We start from the raw sequence: 25,686 nt of genomic DNA, 5'->3' as shown, positions 1-25,686 counted from the left end.
GACTGCTACGGAGTTTGTTACATTCCATTTTGTCCTTCTTAAATGCTGTAATAATGAAATGTCTGGTAACAAGAAGAACAACAACACAGCTTCACTAATCAAGAACCTATATTCGTCTCAAAAACACAAAAAGAAGGAGACAGCCACTGCCTTCGTCATACATATTTAATAACGGCTAATCTCAGCACAGGCTTCTTCGGTATTCATTATCGTCACACGCTAAATACAATCACTGCAATCCAACACTGCAATCCAACACTGCAATGCAAAATGATGACGGCGCGGTAGACGCGAATCCAAAATATCGGCACAGAAATATCACTGATCACTCTCGTAATTATACTTTTTCACTTTCCCGTATTATTCTAACACAAAGGGGTTAAACCGCGGCGATGGCCACTCCCTTTGTCGGTAAAACGCCTTGCATTACAGCAACAGGCCTCCACACGGCTCGGCCCGCAACGTGGGACTCGGACTTCAACTCTACTCTCGCTCTCGCAACACGACACTATCGATTGTTTGCCCTGTCGACCTGTGCCGAGTGCAAACTTATAGTAAGGGCCTACGGACCCCTTACAAAGTCGCAACGTCCTCTGAGTCTCAAACACTGGATGCATATACGGTGAGTGTAACGTGTTCAAAGATGTGCAGGTACGCCCAGCTTTTTTCAAGTCGTTAGGAACCTTTCGTTGCTCAAGCGATCTACAACAAATTACTGCTAGAAGGGGAGCAAGTTCTTTCGCATAATCTTTATATAGGTATCTCATCTGCTCCTGACGCCTTTCCACTGCTAAGCGACTGTAGCTGCTTTTCAATTCCGCGATCTGTTATCTCAATATCTGCCATTTCGACGTGGGCACGACGATTCAAAGGAGGGACAGTGTTACGATCTTCCGCGGTGAAACAACTTCCGAAGAGCGAATTCAGTATTTCGTCCTTCTCTCCGTTAACTTTAGGTGTCGGTTTGGTCGCAGAGAGAATGATTAGATGGTAATTCGCCACACGTTCATACTGGTGCCTGACTTACATTTTCGAGGTTTAGGTGCGTCGGATGAGGTCCGTGTGCAGTGAAGAAGTGCTCCACGCAGCGGCTGGGATCGACATGTTTCGTTCTCAACTACTACGAGACGTCAGGCAAGGACGTATGGAGTCTTCGTCCATCAAAGCGGGCCTCCATGCGCCAGAGTTGAAAAATGGTTCAAATGGCTCTGAGCACTATGGGACTTAACTTCTGAGGTCATCACTCCCCTAGAACTTAGAACTACTTAAACCTAACTAACCGAAGGACATCACACACATCCATGCCCGAGGCAGGATTCGAACCTGCGATCGCAGTGGTCGCGCGGTTCCAGACTGTAGTGCCTAGAACCGCTCGGCCACTCCGGCCGGCGATTGGAATGCACCGTTTGGTATTGTGAGGGTAGAAGGGCAATAAAATTTAGGGAGCAGAAGGTTGTGTGCAGATTCTAGAGAAACACTGTCGACCAATCAGAAGCCATGGCCTACATAGGACCACCACAGCAACAGCTGCTCCAGTTCACTGCATCAGGCAGAGGAGATGGTGGTTGTCGTTGAAAATTGCCGAATTCTGTGCTATGTTTCGCCAAATTCGATGTTAATTTTTGTAAAATTCTGAGTTTGTTTTTTACCAATGTTGGTGTTATTTTTTGCCAAAGTCCGTGTTATTTTTTTCTGCCAAACTTGGCGTTGTTCACAAATTACATGTGTTTCTCCTCAAATTTGGTGTTAGTTTTTCGTCTAGCGTCATTTAAATCTTTTTGAGAAATTCAGTGTTACTTTTTCCTCAGATTCGGTGTTACTTTTTTGCCAAATTCGGTGTTACTTTTTTGCCAAATTCGGTGCTACTTTTTTGCCAAATTCTGTATTTTTGTCTACCAGTTCTGGTGTTGACTCGCCAAAGTCGATGCTGTTTTACTCCAAATCCGGCGCTGTTGTTTTGCCAGCTTCGACGCTACCTTCGTCGTTGTATCGAAGTTCGTTGTGTGGGACATGGACTGCCATTTTAATACTGTACCCGAACATCACGCTAAAAGCCAAAATGTAGTTTTCACACTCAATAACAATCAGTTGAGAATATTAATAAACCGCCACCCTCAGATTTATAACCGTTTTACACGGCAAAATTACAAATTTCACTATGTAAAAATTGGCGATTTTGCGTTATTCCGCTAGAAACCGCCGATTTCGCGTTATTTTTCTCTCTATGGTCTTCCCGAAATTCTCCTGTTATTAGCTACTGGTCTTGCCAATTATCGGACGATCTGCTTTCAAACGATATGTTGAAAACTGTGCTTCAGCGTTCTGGAATATGTACGTACCCCCAGCATAATTTTACGAGTTCAGGTTTCGAAGGAAGTTCGCTTACTTCAAAGGCCATTTTGGAGAAAATAATGTTGGGTATTGGGTTGCGTCACTGTAACTGCTAAAACAGCTGAACGGCCGACGTTTCGATCGACTTGGCGCGGCCATCTTCAGTGTACCACTTTGAAGATGATTGTTGCGAGTTGATCGAAACGTCAGCCATTTAACTGTTTCAGCAGTTACACTGACGCAACCCAATACCCAACATTATTTTCTCCAAACCATCTACATCAGTACTCTGCAAGCGCGCTGGCGGTGAGTGGCGGAGGGTAGTTCTGGTACCATTAAATGATCCCCTCTCCCACGTTCCATTCGCGAATGGCACGTGGGAAGAGTGATTGTCCGTAAGCCTTTGTACTAGCTGTAATTCTGTCGTCTTGGTCCTTAACCAACACGTATGTGGAAGGAAGTAAAGCACTCCGATAAGAGTCGGACAACACTTCTAGCCCGGAAATGCACTGCCGCCAGAAATGCATGCTAACAGTGACCGTCAATGTTGCCGAACATTTGGCTCCAATATGTTGCCGTGCAACATTGCTTGTCTATACTGACGGCAATATGAACTTCTTATGAGCCGTGAAAATGTTGTGGTTGGCAATGTTCCCTGACATGTGGCTGTAATTCGAGTTGGCTGCACTGTTGGCGAGCAACATTGTCTGCCTATATTGACGGATGTATGCGTTTTTTATGAGACCTGTTGCGGCCCGCCATGTTGCATAATATATGGCTGCAATTTGCGTGACCGCCTCGCTTTCGAAAAATATTGACTGGCTATATTGACGACATCATGAGCTTTTTATGTGCCGCACAATCGTTGTGGCCGACAATGTTGCCGTCATGTGGCTGCAATTCGAGTGGACGCGGTGTTGCCGAGCAACATTGCCTATATTGACGGCAATATTCATTTTTACGAGACGTCCAAATATTGTGGCCAGCAGTGTTGTCAAACATGTGGCTGCAATTCGCGTGGCTGCAGTGTCGCAGAGAAATATTTACTGCCTGTAGCGACGGCAACATGCACTTCTTATGAGCTGTGCAAATATTGTGGAAAACAATGTTGCTAAATATGCGGCTACATTTCGTATGGTCGCAGTGTTGCTGAGCAACACTGCACGTCTATATTGACGGCAATAACCATCTCTTAGACCTGTACAAAAGTCGTGGTCGGAAACATTGCCAAACACATGACTGCAATCCGTGTGGACTGTGTTGCCGAGCAACAGTGTCAGCCTATGTTGACGGAAATATGCGTTTTTATGAGTCGTATAATCGTTATAGTCGAAAATGTTGCCTGACATGTGGCTGCAATTCGGTTGGATGCGGTGTTACCGAGCCACGTTGTCTGTCTATGATGACGGCAATATGAACTTCTTATGAGCCGCGCAAATGTTGTTGATGGCAATGTTGCTTGACACGTGGCTGTAATTGGAGTGGCCGCACTGTTGCCGAGCAACATTGTCTGTCTATATTGACGGCAATAAGCGCTTTTTATGAGCTGTACAATTGGTGTGGCCGACAATGTTGCCTAACATGTGTCTGCAATTTTGCTTCATGTGGTGTTGACGAGCAGCATTGTCTGTCTGTGTGTACTGCAATATGAATTTCTTATTATCCGTGGAAATGTTGTAGGCCGGCAATGTTGCCAGCATGTGGCTGCAATTCGAGTGGACGTGGAGTTACCGAGCAATATTGTCTGCCCATATTGACGGTAATGCGCGTTTCTTATGAGCCGTACAAATGTTGCGGCCGGCAATTTTGCCTAACATGTGGCTGTAATTCGAGTGGAATGGGTGTTGCCGAGCAATATTGTCTATATAGACGGAAATACGCGTTTTTTTATGAGGCATGCATTTGTTGCGAACCACAGTGTTCTACATCTACATCTACATCTACATGGATACTCTGCAAATCACGTTTAAGTGCCTGGCAGAGGATTCATCGAACCACCTTCACAATTCTCTAATATTCCAGTCTCGTATAGCGCGCGGAAAGAATGAACACCTATATCTTTCCGTACGAGCTCTGATTTCCCTTATTTTATAATGGTGATCGTTCCTCCCTATGTAAGTCGGTGTCAACAAAATATTTTCGCATTAGGAGGAGAAAGTTGGTGATTGGAGTTGCGTGAGAAGATTCCGTCGCAACGAAAAACGCCTTTCTTTTAATGATTTCCAGCCCAAATCCTGTACCATTTCTGTGACCTCTCTCCCATATTTAGCGATAATACAAAACGTGCTGCCCTTCTTTGAACTTTCTCGATGTACTCCGTCAGTCCTACCTGGTAAGGATCCCACACCGCGCAACAGTATTCTAAAAGAGGACGGACAAGCGTAGTGTAGGCAGTCTCCTTAGTAGGTCTGTTACATTTTCTAAGTTTCCTGCCAATAAAACGCAGTATTTGGTTAGCCTTCCCCACAACATTTTCTATGTGTTCCTTCCAATTTAGCCGTCCGCGGTGGCCGTGCGGTTCTGGCGCTGCAGTCCGGAACCGCGGGACTGCTACGGTCGCAGGTTCGAATCCTGCCTCGGGCATGGGTGTGTGTGATGTCCTTAGGTTAGTTAGGTTTAAGTAGTTCTAAGTTGTAGGCGACTGATGACCTGAGAAGTTAAGTCGCATAGTGCTCAGAGCCATTTGAACCATTTGAACCTTCCAATTTAAGTTGTTCGTAATTGAAATACCTAGGTATTTAGTTGAATTTACGGCTTTTAGATTTGATTTATCGCGTAACCGAAGTTCAACGAGTGTCTTTTATCACTCATGTTGATGACCTCACACTTTTCGTTATTTAGGGTCGACTGCCACTTTTCGCACCGTTCCGATCTTTCTTCTAAATCGTTTTGTAGTTTGTTTTGATCTTCTGATGACTTTATTATTCGGTAAACGACAGCGTCATCTGCAAACAACCGAAGATGGCTGCTCAGATTGTCTCCCAAATCGTTTATATACACTCCTGGAAATTGAAATAAGAACACCGTGAATTCATTGTCCCAGGAAGGGGAAACTTTATTGACACATTCCTGGGGTCAGATACATCACATGATCACACTGACAGAACCACAGGCACATAGACACAGGCAACAGAGCATGCACAATGTCGGCACTAGTAGAGTGTATATCCACCTTTCGCAGCAATGCAGGCTGCTATTCTCCCATGGAGACGATCGTAGAGATGCTGGATGTAGTCCTGTGGAACGGCTTGCCATGCCATTTCCACCTGGCGCCTCAGTTGGACCAGCGTTCGTGCTGGACGTGCAGACCGCGTGAGACGACGCTTCATCCAGTCCCAAACATGCTCAATGGGGGACAGATCCGGAGATCTTGCTGGCCAGGGTAGTTGACTTACACCTTCTAGAGCACGTTGGGTGGCACGGGATACATGCGGACGTGCATTGTCCTGTTGGAACAGCAAGTTCCCTTGCCGGTCTAGGAATGGTAGAACGATGGGTTCGATGACGGTTTGGATGTACCGTGCACTATTCAGTGTCCCCCCGACGATCACCAGTGGTGTACGGCCAGTGTAGGAGATCGCTCCCCACACCATGATGCCGGGTGTTGGCCCTGTGTGCCTCGGTCGTATGCAGTCCTGATTGTGGCGCTCACCTGCACGGCGCCAAACACGCATACGACCATCATTGGCACCAAGGCAGAAGCGACTCTCATCGCTGAAGACGACACGTCTCCATTCGTCCCTCCATTCACGCCTGTCGCGACACCACTGGAGGCGGGCTGCACGATGTTGGGGCGGGAGCGGAAGACGGCCTAACGGTGTGCGGGACCGTAGCCCAGCTTCATGGAGACGGTTGCGAATGGTCCTCGCCGATACCCCAGGAGCAACAGTGTCCCTAATTTGCTGGGAAGTGGCGGTGCGGTCCCCTACGGCACTGCGTAGGATCCTACGGTCTTGGCGTGCATCCGTGCGTCGCTGCGGTCCGGTCCCAGGTCGACGGGCACGTGCACCTTCCGCCGACCACTGGCGACAACATCGATGTACTGTGGAGACCTCACGCCCCACGTGTTGAGCAATTCGGCGGTACGTCCACCCGGCCTTCCGCATGCCCACTATACGCCCTCGCTCAAAGTCCGTCAACTGCACATACGGTTCACGTCCACGCTGTCGCGGCATGCTACCAGTGCTAAAGACTGCGATGGAGCTCCGTATGCCACGGCAAACTGGCTGACACTGACGGCGGCGGTGCACAAATGCTGCGCAGCTAGCGCCATTCGACGGCCAACACCGCGGTTCCTGGTGTGTCCGCTGTGCCGTGCGTGTGATCATTGCTTGTACAGCCCTCTCGCAGTGTCCGGAGCAAGTATGGTGGGTCTGACACACCGGTGTCAATGTGTTCTTTTTTCCATTTCCAGGAGTGTAGATAAGGAACAGCAAAGGGCCTATAAAACTACCTTGGGGAACGCCTGAAATCAGTTCTGTTTCATTCGATGACTTTCCGTCAGTTACTATGAACTGCGACCTCTCTGACAGGAAGTCACAAACCCAGTCACATAACTGAGACGATATTCCATAAGCATGCAATTTGACTACGAGCCGCTTGTGTTGCCAAACATGTGCCTGAATTTCGTTTGGCCGCAGTGTTGCCGAGCAATATTGTCTGCCTATATCGATCGCAATATGCACTTTTTATGAGTCGTGCAAATGTCGTGGCCAGCCATGTTGCCAAACACATGGCTGTAGCTCGTGAGGCCGCGCTGTTGCCGGACAATAATGGCTGTCTATGGTGACGGCAATATGCCCGTTTTATGAGCCGTACAAACGGACCAATTAGCTACGTTAAGTTATGCACGCGAGCTGTTGGCGTGACGTTTCAGTCCCCGCGTCACACGCTCAGGCACACACCGCTGGCTTTGTCTGCCCGCGCGCGACGGACGTGTCTAGGGAGTAAACGTTATGGGCTCACTGCGCCGGGACTTTCCCGCCAGATATTTAGCAAGCACAACGCGAAGAAGAAACTCAGCTCGCTCTGTTCGTTCAATCGGTCGGGCGTCTTTTTTAAGATCTTACAAGAAATCATCTTTTCTTCATACAAATGATACGACATAGTTTCAGTGACTTTACTGGTCTCATACAGATACGATTTTATGTGCACTACTGGTACTAAAATTACTACACCAACAAGAAATGCAGATGATAAACGGGTATTCATTGGACAAATGTATTATACTAGAACTGACATGTGATTACATTTTCACGCAATTTGGGTGCACAGATCCTGAGAAATCAGTACCCAGAACAACCACCTCTGGCCGTAATAACGGCCTCGATACGCCTGGGCATTGAGTCAAACGGAGCTTGGAGGGCGTGTACAGGTACAGCTGCCCATGCAGCTTCAACACGATACCACAGTTCATCAAGAGTAGCGACTGGCGTATTGTGACGAGCCAGTTGCTCGGCCACCATTGACCAGACGTTTTCAATTGGGGAGAGATCTGGAGAATGTGCTGGCCAGGGCAGCAGTCGGACATTTTCTGTACGGTATCCAGAAAAGCCCGTACGGGACCTGAAGCATGCGGTCGTGCATTATCCTGCTGAAATGTAGGCTTTCACAGGGATCGAATGAAGGGTAGAGCCCCGGGTCGTAACACATCTAAAATGCAAAGTCCACTGTTCAAAGTGCCGTCAATGCAAACAAGAGGTGACCGAGACGTGTAATCAATGACACCCCATACCATCACGCCGGATGATACGCCAGTATGGCGATGACGAATACACGATTCCAATGTGCGTCCACCGCGATGTCGCTAAACACGGATGCGACCATCATGATGCTGTAAACAGAACCTGGATTCATCCGAAAAAATGACGTTTTGCCATTCGTGCACGCAGGTTCGTCGTCGAGTACACCATCGCAGGCGCTCCTGTCTGTGATGCGGCGTCAAGGGTAACCGCAGCCACGGTCTCCGAGCTGATACTCCATGTTGCTGCAAACGTCGTCGAACTGTTCGTGCACATGGTCTTTGTCTTGCAAACGTCCCCATCTGTTGACTCAGGGATCGAGACGTGGCTGCACGATCCGTTACAGCCGTGTGGATAAGATGCCTGTCATCTCGCCTGCTAGTCATACGAGGCCTTTGGGATCCAGCACGGCGTTCCATATTACCCATCTGAACCCACGGGTTCCATATTCTGCCAACAGTCATTTGATCTCGACCAACGCGAGCAGCAATGTCGCGATACGATAAACCGCAATCGTGATAGGCTACAATCCGAGCTTTATCAAAGTCGGAAACGTGATGGTACGCATTTCTTCTCCTTAAACACGAGGCATCACAACAACGTTTTACCAGGCAACGCCGGTCAACTGCTGTTTGTGTATGAGTAACCGGTTGGAAACTTTTGTCATGTCAGAACGTTGTAGGTGTCGCCACCGGCGCCAACCTTGTGTGAATGCTCTGAAAAGCTAATCATTTGCATATCACAGCATCTTCTTCCTGTCGGTTAAATTTCGCGTCTGTAGCACGTCATCCTCGTGGTATAGCAATTTCAATGGCCAATAGTGTGTATAGACTGAAGCGGCAAGTGAAAATTTGTACCAAGGTTGGGAATCGAACGCGGATCTTATGCTTACTAGGCAGGTTCGTTAGCCCCTAAGCCATCTCGGCACAGCAGTACACACGACTGCACAGATTCATTCCGATTCCCACCCAACGTTGGTACAAATTTTCACTCGCCGGTTCAGCCTATACAAATACTACGTACTCCTTGGCAGTCTTCTCTCAGAGATACGAACGGGGTTACTAATCTGGGGTCTCTTGCCAATGGAGAGATCATCGTGACACTTTTTGAATTACGCGCTGCGTGTCCTTCGGTTGCACACCGTGTGTCCTTAATGCCGTGAGCCTGCTCATGCAGTTGATCACTGCTGAACCTTCCCCGCTTTTGGGGCAGTTTCCCACCGGCAAAGGCTTTTTACTTTACATTTCAGCAGGGCCTGGGTTCGAACCTAGAACGCAGGACTTTTGGTTGCTAGGCAAAGACACTATCAAGTTCCACAAAGAAACAGCCAAAGTTGCAAGAATCACTTTTTATTTATTTGATGACTAGTTCAGGGTTACCTGAAGTCGTTTCAAATCATCCAGACAGACAAAACAGTATTTTCCTTCATCTCGGGACTATACATATATATCCCGCGTCCGGCCATCCTGATTTAGGTTTTCCGTGATTTCCCTAAATCACTCCAGGCAAATGCCGGGTTGGTTCCTCGGAAAGGGCACGGCCGACTTCCTTCCCCGTCCTTCCCTAATCCGATGAGACCGATGACCTCGCTGTCTGGTCTCCTTCCCCAAACAACCAACCAACTATACATATAGGTATAAAGTCCAGTTTAACCATGAACAATGACAGAATAAGAATATCTATGAAAGACGCAAACACTAGACCACATAAAAACGATGAGAATTACAGGACGTTCACTTAGGTGCACATTACGTATCGACAGTAAAGCGAAAAAAGTCGGAGTTAATGAGTTGAGGTTTGCGAAAAACTTAACACAAAAGTAGTGGAAGTGAAGGGATTCTGCTGCTGCAGAAACAAAATGTACATGACGCAGGAAACAAGGAGGGGATATAAAGCGGACTAGTAGAAGCAAAAGTGGCATACCTGGCTAAGACAAGTCTGACAGTATCAAACCTCGGCCTTAGTTTGAAGAAGAAATTTCGGACCATGTACGTTTGGAGTACAGCATTGTATGGTAGCGAAACATGCACTGTGGGAAAACCGGAAAAGAAGACAATCGAAGTATCTGAGGTTTAGTGCTATAGAGGTATATTGAAAATTTGGTGGACTGATAGCGTAAGGAATGAGGAGGTTCTCCGGAGAATCGGCGAAGAAAGAAATACGTGGAAAACAATGTCAAGAAAAAGGGAGGGTATGATGCGACATCTTTTAAGATATCAGTGAGTGACTTTCATGGTACTGGAGGGAGCTGTAGAGGGTCTAAACTGTAGAGGCAGACAAAGATTGCAATGTTGTTGTCGTGGTCTTCAGTCCAGAGACTGGTTTAATGCAGCTCTCCATGCTACTCTATCCTGTGCAAGCTTCTTCATCTCCCAGTACCTACTGCAACCTACATCCTTCTGAATCTGCTTAGTGTATTCATCTCTTGGTCTCCCTCTACAATTTTTACCCTCCCCGCTGCCCTCCAATACTAAATTGGTGATGCCTTGATGCCTCAGAACATGTCCTACCAACCGATCCCTTCTTCTGGTCAAGTTGTGCCACAAACTCCTCTTCTCCCCAATCCTATTCAGTACTTCCTCATCAGTTACGTGATCTACCCCTCTACTCCTCAGCATTCTTCTGTAGCACCACATTTCGAAAGCTTCTATTCTCTTCCTGTATAAACTACTTATCGTCCATCTTTCACTTCCATACATGGCTACACTCCATACAAATGCTTTCAGAAACGACTTCCTGACACTTAAATCTATACTCGATGTTAACAAATTTCTGTTCTTCCGAAACGGTTTCCTTGCCATTGCCAGTCTACATTTTATATCCTCTCTATTTCGGACATCATCAGTTAGTTTGCTTAGCAAATACCAAAACTCATCTACTTCTTTAAGTGTCTCATATTCTAATCTAATTCCCTTAGCGTCACCTGATTTAATTCGACTACATTCCAATATCTTCATTTTGCTTTTGTTGATGTTCATCTTGTATCCTCCTTTCAAGACACTGTCCACTGCGTTTCACTGCTCTTCCAGGTCCTTTGCTGTCTCTGATAGAATTACAATGTCATCGGCGTATCTCAAAGTTTTTATTTCTTCTCCATGGATTTTAATTCCTGCTCCGAATTTTTCTTTTGTTTCCTTTACTGCTTGCTCAATATACAGATTGAATAACATCGGGGATAGGCTACAACCCCGTCTCACTCTCTTCCCAACCACTGCTTCCCTTTAATGCCCATCGACCCTTAAAACTGCCATATGGTTTCTGTACAAATTGTAAACAGCCTTCCGCTCCCTGTATTTTACCCCTGCCACCTTCAGAATTTGAAGGAGAATATTCCAGACAACATTGTCAAAAGCTTTCTCCAAGTCTACAAATGCTGCAGATGTAGTTTTGCCTTTCCTTAATGTATCTTCTACGATACATGGAAGAACCCTGGAGATACTAAAAGGTATCAGATAGATTATATAATGGTAAGACAGTGACTTAGGAACCAGGTTTTAAATTGTAAGACATTTCCAGGAGCAGGTGTGGACACTGACCTTTTTTAGTCTTACTAGGTACACACTGAGGTGACTAAATTTTGTTCACGAACTTACCCCTCGATTATGTCCCATAAATGTTCGATGCGATTCATGTCGGGTCGTACGGGGGGCCAAATCGCTCGTTACAATTGTTCAGAATGTTCTTCAATCCGATCGCGAATAATTGTACTATCTGTGGTGTCACCGCCAGACACCACACTTGCTAGGTGGTAGCTTAAATCGGACGCGGTCCATTAGTACATGTCGGACCCGCGTGTCGCCACTGTCAGGATCGCAGACCGAGCGCCACCACAAGGCAGGTCTCGAGAGACGTACTAGCACTCGCCCCAGTTGTACGGACGACATTGCTAGCGACTACACGTACGAAGCCTTTCTCTCATTTGCCGAGAGACAGTTAGAATAGCCTTCAGCTAAGTCCATGTCTACGACCTAGCAAGGCGCCATTTGCCTTAGATAGCTTGTTTCTAAAGAGTCTCACTTGTATCGCCACAATCTCCAGATGTCTCATCAAGAACGATGTATACAAGGATGTATTAAAAGTTAAGTATTCAAGGAGCTACGTTCTTTTCTTTATAGCTTTCATCACGTATCCTGTTTCAGACTTAACGCCAGTCAGCGTGTGTGTACGTGTGCCTTTCGGTTACCCGTCACTGTGGACTGGCTGCCTTGTCAGTCCACTACACTATCCATAAAAATTCCACCGTCGTTTGGGAACATAAAGTCCGTGAATGGCTGCAAATGGTGTGCAAGTAGGCGATCATAACCATCTCCACTCAATGATTGGTTCAGTTGGACCAACGAACCCGGTCGACTCCATGTAAACAAAACCCACACCGCTACGTGGGTAACATCAGCTACAACAGTGCCTCGCTGAGAACTTGGATCCATGGCTTCGTAGGGCCTGCGTCACGTTCGAACCGCACCGTCAGCTCTTACCAACCGGTATCGGGCATGGGCTGTCCAGGCCACGGTTTTCCACTCTTCTAGGGTCTGCTGCCACAGCCCACTAACGCCAGATTTCACCACGATGTCCTAACAGCTGCCTTCGTCGTACGTCTCACATTGATTTCTGCTGCGGCCATTTCAAGCAGTGTTGCTTGTCTGTCAGCACTGACAGCCCTACGCCGCTGCTCTCGGTCGTTAAGCGAAGACCGTCGGTCCCTTTTCATATTCTCGCCATGCTCTTGTCACTCCGTATCTCGTACTATTGAATTCCCTAACACTTTCCGACATGGAATGTCCCACTCGTCTAGCTCCAACTGCTAATCTGCGTCCAAATTCTACACAACTGGCCATTAAAATTGCTACACCACGAAGACGACGTGCTACAGGCGCGAAATTTAACCGACAGGAAGAAGATGCTGTGATATGCAAATTATTAGCTTTACAGAGCATTCACACAAGGTTGGCGACGGTGGCGACACCTACAACGTGCTGACGTGAGGAAAGTTTCCAACCGATTTCTCGTACACAAACAGCAGTCGACCGGCGTTGCCTGGTGAAACGTTGTTGTGACGCCTCGTGTAAGGAGGAGAAATGCGTACCATCACGTTTCCGACTTTGATAAAGGTCGGATTGTAGCCTATCGCGATTGCGGTTATCGTATCGCGACATTGCTGCTCGCGTCGGTCGAGATCCAATGACTGTTAGCAGAATATGGAATCGGTAGGTTCAGGAGGGTAATACGGAACGCCGTGCTGGATCCCAACGACTAGCAGTCGAGATGACAGGCATCTTATCCACATGGCTGTAACGGATCGTGCAGCCACGTATCGATCCCTGAGTCTACAGATGGGGACGTTTGCAAGACAACAACCATCTGCACGAACAGTTCGATGACGTTTGCAGCAGCACGGACTATCAGCTCGGAGACCGTGGCTGCGGTTACCCTTGACGCTGCATCACAGACAGGAGCGCCTGCAATGGTGTACTCGACGATGAACCTGGGTGCACGAATGGCAAAACGTCATTTTTTTCGGATGAATCCAGGTTCTGTTTACAGCATCATGATGGTCACATCCGCGTTTGGCGACATTGCGGTGAACGCGCATTGGAAGCGTGTATTGCTCATCGCCATACCGGCGTATTACCCGGCGTGACGGTATGGGGTGCCATTGGTTACACGTCTCGGTCACCTCTTGTTCGCATTGACGGCACTTTGAACAGTGGACGTTACATTTCAGATGTGTTACGACCCGTTGCTCTACCCTTCATTCGACCCCTGCGAAACTCTACATTTCAGCAGGATAATGCACGACCGTATGTTTCTGGTCCTGTACGGGCCTTTCTGGATACCGAAAATGTTCGGCTGCTGCCCTGGCGAGCACATTCTCCAGATCTCTCACCAATTGAAAACGTCTGGTCAATGGTGGCCGAGCAACTGGCTCGTCACAATACGCCAGTCACTACTCTTGATGAACTGTGGTATCGTGTTGAAGCTGCATGGGCACTGTACACTCCACCCAAGCTCTGTTTGACTGAATGCCCAGGCGTATCGAGGCCGTTATTACGGCCAGAGGTGGTTGTTCTGGGTACTGATGTCTCAGGATCTATGCACTCAAATCGCGTGAAAATGTAATGACATGTCAGTTCTAGTATAATATATTTGTCCAATGAATACTCGTTTATCATATGCATTTCTTCTTCGTATAGCAATTTTAATGGCCAGCAGTGTATTTTACCCCCGTCGTGCGGCCGCAATCACTTCGGAAACCTTTTCACATAAGTCACCAGACTACAAATGACATCTTCGCGGATGCACCGCCCTTTCATACCTTATGTACGCTGCTTATCTCACGACTTTTCCCACTTCGGTGTGTGATACTAAATCGCTATCCTACAAACGAGCATCAGTTGCAGGTTGCCTATCTAACAATTACCAGAGGCAAGTCAAATTCATTTATTATTTTGTTCGATTGTCGATAGATTTTTCAAAAGTAAAATTTTCTAAGCTTTTGAAGTGGCAGCAAATAGCCATCAAGTAATTGAAAATATGCGTTGTTAACAATCAGCTGCTTATTTTAAAACCCATATGTCTACCACTTTCAATCATGGACCATATTCACAGGTCGTGATTAATGAGTATGAAGCCGGTTAGGTACTAATACAAGTGATGTTTTTGACTATTGATAGCGGATTCTGACTATAACATCTCTGATGTTGTATCAGCCTTGAACATGAAATATGTTTTTATGTGATTTGTTTTCACCTTTAGTCGTGCGAAGATGCGCATGGCCAAAACTAATAGCCATATAGGTTTTTAAAAGATACAGTCAATGGTAAAAAAATTGCATTATTTTCAATTTTTTAAAAGATTTAAAATGGTGTAATCTACTCATTAAGAGGTATTATTTTAAAGTTTTAATACGATAAAACGACTATCACAGAAACTGGAATGAGATTTTCACTCAGCAGCGGAGTGTGCGCTGATATGAAACTTCCTACCAGATTAAAACTGTGTGCCGGACCGAGACTCGAACTCGGGACCTTCGCCGAGTTCTAGTCTCGGTCCGGTACACAGTTTTAATCTTCCAGGAAGTTTCATCACGGAAATTGTCTGCATATTTCGCGCAAGCGCAGTACGCAGCGTACAGATTACACAGACTGTATTCATTCAGCATTTGAGAATGACAGAACTTTGAGATTTCCAATTAATTTTACACACAATTTCAAAACTTTACGACATTTTTTCCGCTTTCGCGCTTTGCGTCCAACACTTACCACATTAAATCATTCGTAATCAGACGTTTGAAGCTGTTTTCTGCACGGGAGTCGGTTCTTTAGAGAAGCGGCGGGCTACTGGTGTGTTCTACAGGGTGAAAACTATTTAAACCGACAAACTCTCGGAGGTTGTTGGGGGCATCAAAACAAGTATTTTTCCCTAATGTCATTTTTTCCTATGAGGATTATTTAAACCGGTAGAGGAAGATTTCTCTGGGGGCAAATTAATTAAACCAACAAACACTTTTCCATTTTATTATGACCAAGAGACAACACATTAACACAACCCAATTTCAATTACAGTAGATTTTCAAAAATGCCTCCATTGACACGTAAACAAAGGTTACACCGTCGGATCATGTTCTGACCGACACGGGAAAAAACTCCAGGACTATTCTGAATTGTTCCTGCTGCTGCTACTATCCGGGCAACCAGATCCTCTTCTGATGCAACAGGAGTTGCGTAAACAAGGTTGCGCATCTCTCCCCACACAATAAGTCCAGAGGGGACATATCTGGGGATCGAGCAGGCCACGGTACAGCACCACCTCTGCCAGTCCACGTTTCTGGGAACCGTCGGTCCAGGAATCGACGCACACGACGACTGAAATGTGCCGGCACCCCGTCATGTTGGAACCACATGCGTTGTCTTGTAGGGAGCTGGACGTCTTCCAGCAATTCTGGCAATGCTCTGGCGAGAAAATTGTAATAGTGTCTCCCATTTAATGGCCTAGGTAGCAGATACGGCCCAATTAAACAGTCCCCGACAACACCACCCAGCACATTAACGAAGAACCGCACTTGATGAGCGCTAGTAACTGTGGCATGTGGGTTATCCTCACTGCCCGCATCTCGTGGTCGTGCGGTAGCGTTCTCGCTTCCCACGCCCGGGTTCCCGGGTTCGATTCCCGGCGGGGTCAGGGATTTTCTCTGCCTCGTGATGGCTGGGTGTTGTGTGCTGTCCTTAGGTTAGTTAGGTTTAAGGAGTTCTAAGTTCTAGGGGACTTATGACCACAGCAGTTGAGTCCCATAGTGCTCAGAGCCATTTGAGCCATATCCTCACTCTGCAAATTGTGCATGTTGAAGACTCCATCACGCCCGAACGTTGCTTCATCGGTAAACAACACACAGGATGGAAGTGTAGGATGCATTTCACACTGTTCCAGGTACCACTGCGAAAACTGTGCTCTGGGTGGATTATCAACTGGTTCCAGGTTGTGGACACGCTGTAAGTGAAATGGACGTAACAACTGCTCTCGAAGGACTGTTATTACATTCGCCTGACTCGTCCCCATGTTACGTGCAATTGCACGAGTGCTGATTGAAGGATCCCGCTCCACATGTTGCAAGACAGCTTCCTCAAATTGCAGCGTTCTTACCGTGCGACGGCGTCCCTGTCCATGTAATCTGCTAAATGACCCGGTCTCACGCAGACGTCGGTACACAGCAGCAAAGCTCGTACGATGCGGGATACGGCGATTAGGATATTGTTGTTGATAAACCCGCTGTGCAGCTCGTCCGTTGTGGTGCGCTACGTAGTACGCAGCGACCATATCAGTGTACTCACTCCAGGTGTATCGCTCCATTAGTAAACGCAGACAATGCACTACTACACTGGTGGGCAGCAGTTGCCTACAACTGAAGAGCGTAATACGGCCTATAACAACTGAAGATCGTAATACGGCCTCTAACAACTGAAGATCGTAATACGACCTCTAACAACTGAAGATCGTAATACGGCCTTTGACAACTAAAGATCGTAATACGGCCTCTATCGGTTTAAATAATGCTCATAGGAAAAAATGACATTAGGGAAAAATATTTTGTTTTGATGTCCCCTACAACCTCCCAAAATTTGTCGGTTTAAATACTTTTCACCCAGTATATACCTTTGATACGAATACGTATAGAAATCGACGCTGGTGGAGTCTACGTTTCGGGGAACATTTCATCACGGAAACGAGACACTCGTAGCGAAGACTGCAGCGGTTACGAAACTGACAGCCAGCCGGCGAATGCGAGGCTGCGTTATTTCCCGCAGGCGGTTGCCAGCTAAACGACCCGTCACGGTAGGCAATTAGCGAGGACGTAGACAAAACACGCACCTGTGACGGAGGGCGCCCAGAGGCGGGAGCTAAAAATAGAAGCAGGACAAAACGTGCAGCCCAGTTCTCCGCACGCAGTCTGGGGTTCCCAATCGCCGCGTGGCGAGCTCACAGTCTGCTGTCCACTGAACGTGATGGGGGGGGGGGAGGGGGGGTCAGCCGGCGGAGGGGAAGAACCTCGCCGCGCACACCTGTTGCCCCGCACCGTAGGTTCAGTCACTCGCATGTAAAGGCACGAACTCAACTAACAGCTGGCTTCTGTGACGTCACTGATTCGGCGTCAGGGCGAGGTCCGCATGTAAATCTACCTCCATGCTCCGCGAACGTCATTCAAGCTCATTGCACTAAACTTTGAAAAACCACAGTACGTCCTATTTTCTGATGCAAAAAGTACAGTTCCTTCTATAAATATAACACATCAACAGAAGTCAGTAGACAGGGTAGAGCATACTAACAAGGGAACCTCCCCATCGCACCCCCCTCAGATTTAGTTATAACTTGGCACTGTGGATAGGCCTTGAAAAACTGAACACAGATCAGTTGAGAAAACAGGAAGAAGTTGTGTGGAACTGTGAAAAAATAAGCAAAATATACAAACTGAGTAGTTCATGGGAAGATAGGCAACATCAAGGACACTGGGACCGCAGAAGCGCCGTGGACTCGTGGTAACGTGAGCAGCTGCGGAACGAAAGGTCGGTTCTTGGTTCAATTCTTCCATCGAGGGAAAACTTTAATTTTTTATTTTCAGTTTATGTGACAAACTCTTATGTTTTCATCACTTTTTTGGGAGTGATTATCACATCCACAAGAAAACCTAAATCGGGCAAGGTAGAAGAATCTTTTTACCCATTCGCCAAGTGTACAAGTTAGGTGGGTCGACAACATATTCCTGTCAAGTGACGCACATGCCGTCACCAGTGTCGTATAGAATATATCAGATGTGTTTTCCTGTGGAGGAATCGGTTGACCTATGACCTTGCGATCAAATGTTATCGGTTCCCATTGGAGAGGCACGTCCTTTCGTCTACTAATCGCACGGTTTTGCGGTGCGGTCGCAAAACACAGACAGTAAACTTATTACAGTGAACAGAGACGTCAATGAACGAACGGACAGATACTAACTATGCAAAAATAAAGAAGGTAAAATTTTCACTCGTGGGAAGACTTGAACCAAGGACCTATCCTTCCGCAGCTGCTCACGCTACCACAGGGCCACGGCGCTCCTGAGCTCACGTTGTCCTTGATGTTGCCTATCTTGCACGTGGACTACTAAGTTTGTATATTTTGCTTATTTTCTCACAGTTCCACACAACTTCTTCCTGTTTTCTCAATTGATCTGTGTTCAGTTTATCAAGGCCTATCCACTGTGCCAAGTTATAACTAAATCTGAGGGAGGTGCGATGGGGAGGTTCCCTTGTAAGTTTTTGCGTGTACATATACAGGGTGGTCCATTGATCGTGACCGGGCCAAATATCTCACGAAGTAAGCGTCAAACGGAAAAACTACAAAGAGCGAAACTGGTCTAGCTTGAAGGGGGAAACCAGATGGCGCTATGGTTGGCCCTCTAGATGGCGCTGCCATAGGTCAATCGGATATCAACTGCGTTTTTTTTTGTTTTTTTTTTTTAAATAGGAACCTCCATTTTATATTACATATTCGTGTAGTACGTAAAGAAAAATGAATGTTTTAGTTGGACCACGTTTTTCGGTATATATAAAATCTTATACATATGTGCATTTCTGCACTTGACACGTTCCACATCATAGCGGCTACTGTTTCGTGCGATTGATCAATGGAACACACAACCAACTAACTAACTAACTAACTGGCAGAGGGTACTTCAGATTATAGTTATTATGGGTTCTCTGCGTTCCATTCACGTATGGAGTGCAGGAAGAATGACTGCATAAACACCTCTGTGCACAACATAATTAGCGTTTTCGTGTCCTTACCTCCCCAGAGGGAGCAGTGCGTAGGGAACTGTACTATAATATTGCTTGACTCATCGCATACTACTGGTTGTTTAAACTTCCTATTTTAACGCTACGGCATTTGACTTGTCGTCATTCGCCTAGTAGCTTCCCAGTACAACGTAGTTCAATCTTATCATCACTTACCTTTGTACTCTCTTTGTAAGCTCCCCACTAATGTTTCTGTATGATATTTAGCACAATTCTACCTCCCAATCTATAGAATGGTCTACGTTCTACCAAAAGTATGTACTCACAAGCTAAACTCGTATGCTGACCTTGGACTGAACAGAACCTAATTTGAACTGCAACTGGTCTGAATACAAGTTCTCTTTATATTAAATGTGCAAATGAAGTAAAACAATTATCTGGCCCTAATCAAAATTTCCACTTACGTCGCGTCCTGACAACACGGTTGCAGATTTATCGAAAGCGCAACAGCAAGCAGAGAACGGCTACGCTAGATTTCTGTTTGTTAAATACAATATCGAAACAATATTCAAGCAGTCGCATAGCACGTGGTGCAATCTGGCAATGCGTAATCATTAACCTTCTTTAAAGAGTGGGATGAGGAGCGTAACTATTCCTATGAAATGATATTCCAAGACAATGAGTATAGAATGAAGTATATATTCAAAAAAGGCTGGTAAAGCTTCGGGTGATCTTCATACATAACATTTGTCTGCACAGTACTACGCTTAACAAAGTGAACAACGATTTGAAAAGGCTACAATGTTAACAAAGACTTTTTCTATAGAAACCAAAGAGCTTAATCAGTTGATATGTAAAAGTATGATTCGGCGAAGTGGGGTGGTCTTTCTCTCAACTCTGGGCAACTGAACGAAGTTAACCAGCTGACAACAATCATTCAGACAAACTAACTGCGCATTGTTGCAGTCTTACCTCAAACTTCTCTTCAAAAAATAATAACATTATTTACACTTTATATTGTTTTTTGCTTTCAATATATCCATGTTATTCATCCTTGCTGTTCTCTACACTAAATCTTTCTTTATCTAACAAATAACAATCACAAATCAACACTGTACTAGTGAATACATCCCTCACCTACCGCGGTAGCGTTCTCGCTTCCCACGCCCGGGTTCCCGGGTTCGATTCCCGGCGGGGTCAGGGATTTTCTCTGCCTCGTGATGAGTGGGTGTTGTGTGATGTCCTTAGGTTAGTTAGGTTTAAGTAGTTCTAAGTTCTAGGGGACTGATGACCATAGATGTTAAGTCCCATAGTGCTCAGAGCCATTTGAACCGTTTTTGAACCTCACCTACCATACTTGAACTAGATATGCGCTGAGGCAAAGACTCACAAGACTAAAGATTAACAGTAACGTAACTCTCTCTCTCTCTCTCTTTCTGATGTGCACATCGATAATTTATAAAAATCGGAATGACATGCTCACCTTATTTCTTTTAAGTGTTGTTTGTTCATGATCGGTCCAATCTTGTGACACAACATACGTTCTTGAAACGCTGTAAATAGGTTTCCTCAGTTTTGTAACAACATATTACGTCACATTCGGTTCAATATATTAAAAATCATCATAGCTGACGTACGGCAAATAGCTGCCATCCTCACGTGTGATTAAGTTACTGCAAAGATACGAAGAAATATATAACAAATACGGTTAGGCACTTTTGAACTTCATGAAGTCGCCTGAAATATTTCAGTGAATGTACACGATATTGTCGCGTGGTAAAAAAGACTTCTTCACAGGAAACCGAGAGGTTGCGAGATCGAATCCTGGTGGGACCACGGATTATTCAGTGCCCATTTAGCCCAGCTTTGACCTCTTAGTCATCTGATTCGGCAGGAACAACTTTTGGTTCTTTTTCCCGGGCAGATAGCCGCGGTAGGTTAGGGACTCGCAAGTTGGGGATGAGCTCAAAAATACGTGTTGCTTGTTTAAAACTGTAGTAATTAATGCCCGCTAAATAAACATTGTTGCAAAGAGAGAGACACAATATAACCAGCTACGTAGCTGCACTATTATTCTCAATGTTACGTAAATTCTTTGTTGAACACTGACCTTTTACACTGTTGATTATGATTTGAATAAGAATTACCGCAGTGAAAACAAGATTTTTATGAGTCAGCGATTTTTACTTATAAGCAAGCCTGAGGCTCATATTATTATTTATTATCTTTGCGCTCGTCGTGTAAATTCAATGAAAGCTTTCGTGCAAAAATATTTCCCCTTCTTGATAGCAAAACTTATTTAAAGCATTTTGTCCTGTTATCTTGAGGGTGAAGCCCGAAAATCGTGTGATTAATTATATTTCACGTAATGGCTGCCAACGCGCCATTTCGACGAAAGAATGACAGATGGCCAATGATAAAACTTGAATTCTAGTGATAGTTAATTGTTTCCACTAAACTACACTCCTGGAAATGGAAAAAAGAACACATTGACACCGGTGTGTCAGACCCACCATACTTGCTCCGGACACTGCGAGAGGGCTGTACAAGCAATGATAACACGCACGGCACAGCGGACACACCAGGAACCGCGGTGTTGGCCGTCGAATGGCGCTAGCTGCGCAGCATTTGTGCACCGCCGCCGTCAGTGTCAGCCAGTTTGCCGTGGCATACGGAGCTCCATCGCAGTCTTTAACACTGGTAGCATGCCGCGACAGCGTGGACGTGAACCGTATGTGCAGTTGACGGACTTTGAGCGAGGGCGTATAGTGGGCATGCGCGAGGCCGGGTGGACGTACCGCCGAATTGCTCAACACGTGGGGCGTGAGGTCTCCACAGTACATCGATGTTGTCGCCAGTGGTCGGCGGAAGGTGCACGTGCCCGTCGACCTGGGACCGGACCGCAGCCACGCACGGATGCACGCCAAGACCGTAGGATCCTACGCAGTGCCGTAGGGGACCGCACCGCCACTTCCCAGCAAATTAGGGACACTGTTGCTCCTGGGGTATCGGCGAGGACCATTCGCAACCGTCTCCACGAAGCTGGGCTACGGTCCCGCACACCGTTAGGCCGTCTTCCGCTCACGCCCCAACATCGTGCAGCCCGCCTCCAGTGGTGTCGCGACAGGCGTGAATGGAGGGACGAATGGAGACGTGTCGTCTTCAGCGATGAGAGTCGCTTCTGCCTCGGTGCCAATGATGGTCGTATGCGTGTTTGGCGCCGTGCAGGTGAGCGCCACAATCAGGACTGCATACGACCGAGGCACACAGGGCCAACACCCGGCATCATGGTGTGGGGAGCGATCTCCTACACTGGCCGTACACCACTGGTGATCGTCGAGGGGACACTGAATAGTGCACGGTACATCCAAACCGTCATCGAACCCATCGTTCTACCATTCCTAGACCGGCAAGGGAACTTGCTGTTCCAACAGGACAATGCACGTCCGCATGTATCGCGTGCCACCCAACGTGCTCTAGAAGGTGTAAGTCAACTACCCCGGCCAGCAAGATCTCCGGATCTGTCCCCCATTGAGCATGTTTGGGACTGGATGAAGCGTCGTCTCACGCGGTCTGCACGTCCAGCACGAACGCTGGTCCAACTGAGGCGCCAGGTGGAAATGGCATGGCAAGCCGTTCCACAGGACTACATCCAGCATCTCTACGATCGTCTCCATGGGAGAATAGCAGCCTGCATTGCTGCGAAAGGTGGATATACACTGTACTAGTGCCGACATTGTGCATTCTCTGTTGCCTGTGTCTATGTGCCTGTGGTTCTGTCAGTGTGATCATGTGATGTATCTGACCCCAGGAATGTGTCACTAAAGTTTCCCCTTCCTGGGACAATGAATTCACGGTGTTCTTATTTCAATTTCCAGGAGTGTACAAGCCTTCCGAAAACTGGTGCAGATTTCAGTGCTGGGCCATCAACAAGTGTCAGCGTGCGAACCATTCAACGAAACATCATCGATATGGGCTTTCGGTGCTTAAGGCCAACTCGTGTACCCTTGATGACTGCACGACACAAAGCTTTACTCCCAGGCCTGGGCCCGTCAACACCGACATTGGACTGTTGATGACTGAAAGACGTTGCCTGGTCGGACGAGTCTCGTTTGAAATTGTATCGAGTGGATGGACGTGTAGGGGTATGGAGACAACCTCACGAATCGATTGATCCTGCATGTCAGCAGGGGACTGTTCAAGCTGGTGGAGGCTCTGTAATGATGTGGGGCGTGTGCAGTTGGAGTGATATGGGACCCCTGATACGTATAGGGACGTAAGCATCCTGTCTGATCACTAGACCTCGGACTTTAAGGTTCTAAAAAAAATTAGGTATCTAAAATAGGTTCTATCGCTTACAAAAATAGCCTATAAAAATCTGAAAATAGGTGACCAAAATCTGACATTTTACTGTCTAGGAAGATAAATAGATTGGCAAAAATCCAGATTATATTATTGTCCATTTCCTGAATTACAGTCACAGTAAATAACTAACACTTTCTCCAGATTTTCCATTTGCATCTCTTGTCGGTTAATACCATCTTATATGTCGAGAATAAGCGTTCCACGTCAACAGATATGACCGGAGCATATTTAAATGACGGTATCTACATCCACACGATTACTCTGCAATTCACATTTAAGTGCTTGGCAGAGGGTTCATCGAACCACAATCGTACTATCTCTCTACCAGTCCACTCCCGAACAGAGCGCGGGAAAAACGAACACCTAAACCTTTCTGTTCGAGCTCTGATTTCTCTTATTTTATTTTGATGATCATTCCTACCTATGTAGGTTGGGCTCAACAAAATATTTTCGCACTCGGAAGAGAAAGTTGGTGACTGAAATTTCTTAAATAGATCTCGCCGCGACGAAAAACGTCTTTGCTTTAATGACTTCCATCCCAACTCGCGTATCATATCTGCCACACTCTCTCCCCTATTAAGTGATAATACAAAACGAGCTGCCCTTTTTTGCACCCTTTCGATGTCCTCGGTCAATCCCACCTGGTAATGATCCTACACCGCGCAGCAATATTCTAACAGAGGACGAACGAGTGTCTCTTTAGTGGACTTGTTGCATCTTCCAAGTGTCCTGCCAATGAAACGCAACCTTTGGCTCGCCTTCCTCACAATATTATCTATGTCGTCTTTCCAACTGAAGTTGTTCGTAATTTTAACACCCAGGTACTTAGTTGAATTGACAGCCATGAGAATTTTGCTATTTATCGAGTAATCGAATTCCAACGGATTTCTTTTGGAACTCGTGTGGATCACCTCACACTTTTCGACATTTAGTGTCAACTGCCACCTGCCACACCATACAGCAATCTTTTCTAAATCGCTTTGCAACTGATACTGGTCTTCGTATGACCTTACTAGACGGTAAATTACAGCACTTTCTTTAATCGAATATCAACCGATGAAAAGCCATGTCATGCTTTGTATCCACCGAACACTTGGTGTAAATATAGGCAAGCTGAATTTTCTGGCACCCTGCATGAATTTACACATAAACATTCTCTTCCTTTGGCAGTAATGGGGGCAATCAAACCTATTTACAGAAATCTGGCAGATCCTGCTGAAGAAGTGTTTACAATGGGAAGACCCAGAATGTGAATGAGTCCTTCAATAATGTTGTGTGGTGATGTATGTCTAGATAGATACTTGTTGGCCTTATGGCTCTAACGTTAGCAGTGGCTGATGCTGTAATAGCTTTTAGTGGTGGGAACTATGAAAGACTTGAGGTTCTGGGGACGTTAGGGATGAGATTTGGACAGAACACAGCTAAAGGACTGTGGGAACTGGATGAGCTTCGTGTATGTGAAGCAGAGTTAGCTGCTCAGCAAATGACGAAAGAAGCAAGAAAGAAAAGGATGAGGCAAGCAATGGGCTGTTGCGACGCTGGAGAAGAGACAGACTATGGGCCAGGGCAATTCTAGTGCATAAAAGACGCAGAAATGTAAGTCTGTATAAGAATTTGTAAGAAAATTTTTTTTAAACCTCAATATTTCTGAACTTCATTTTTTGCAATAAATGACGCGTTTTCTAAAAAAGTACTGATGGTAGAGACATGAAATTTTCACAGCAAGCGAAGATTCCATACATACGGAACTAGAATAATTGAAATATCCTGAGTTGTGTTGTTTTTATGTTCAGTTATTTACAAAATTCTGTCAACAAATTGAGTGTTTGAGAAACAAAGTTAACATGCCCCACAATACAATTTTAGTAATAATTCTAGTTCAGTGTATCTAGAAAGGTGCATTTAATAATTATGGTAAATTGGAAGCTGGTGTCTTAAAAAGTGTACGAGGTAATGGGTCACAAAATTCGATAATTTAACATTGC

The sequence above is a fragment of the Schistocerca nitens genome, chromosome 11 (assembly GCF_023898315.1).
Source record: "Schistocerca nitens isolate TAMUIC-IGC-003100 chromosome 11, iqSchNite1.1, whole genome shotgun sequence".
Lineage (NCBI taxonomy): Eukaryota > Metazoa > Arthropoda > Insecta > Orthoptera > Acrididae > Schistocerca > Schistocerca nitens.
This window is presented reverse-complemented; position numbering follows the sequence as displayed.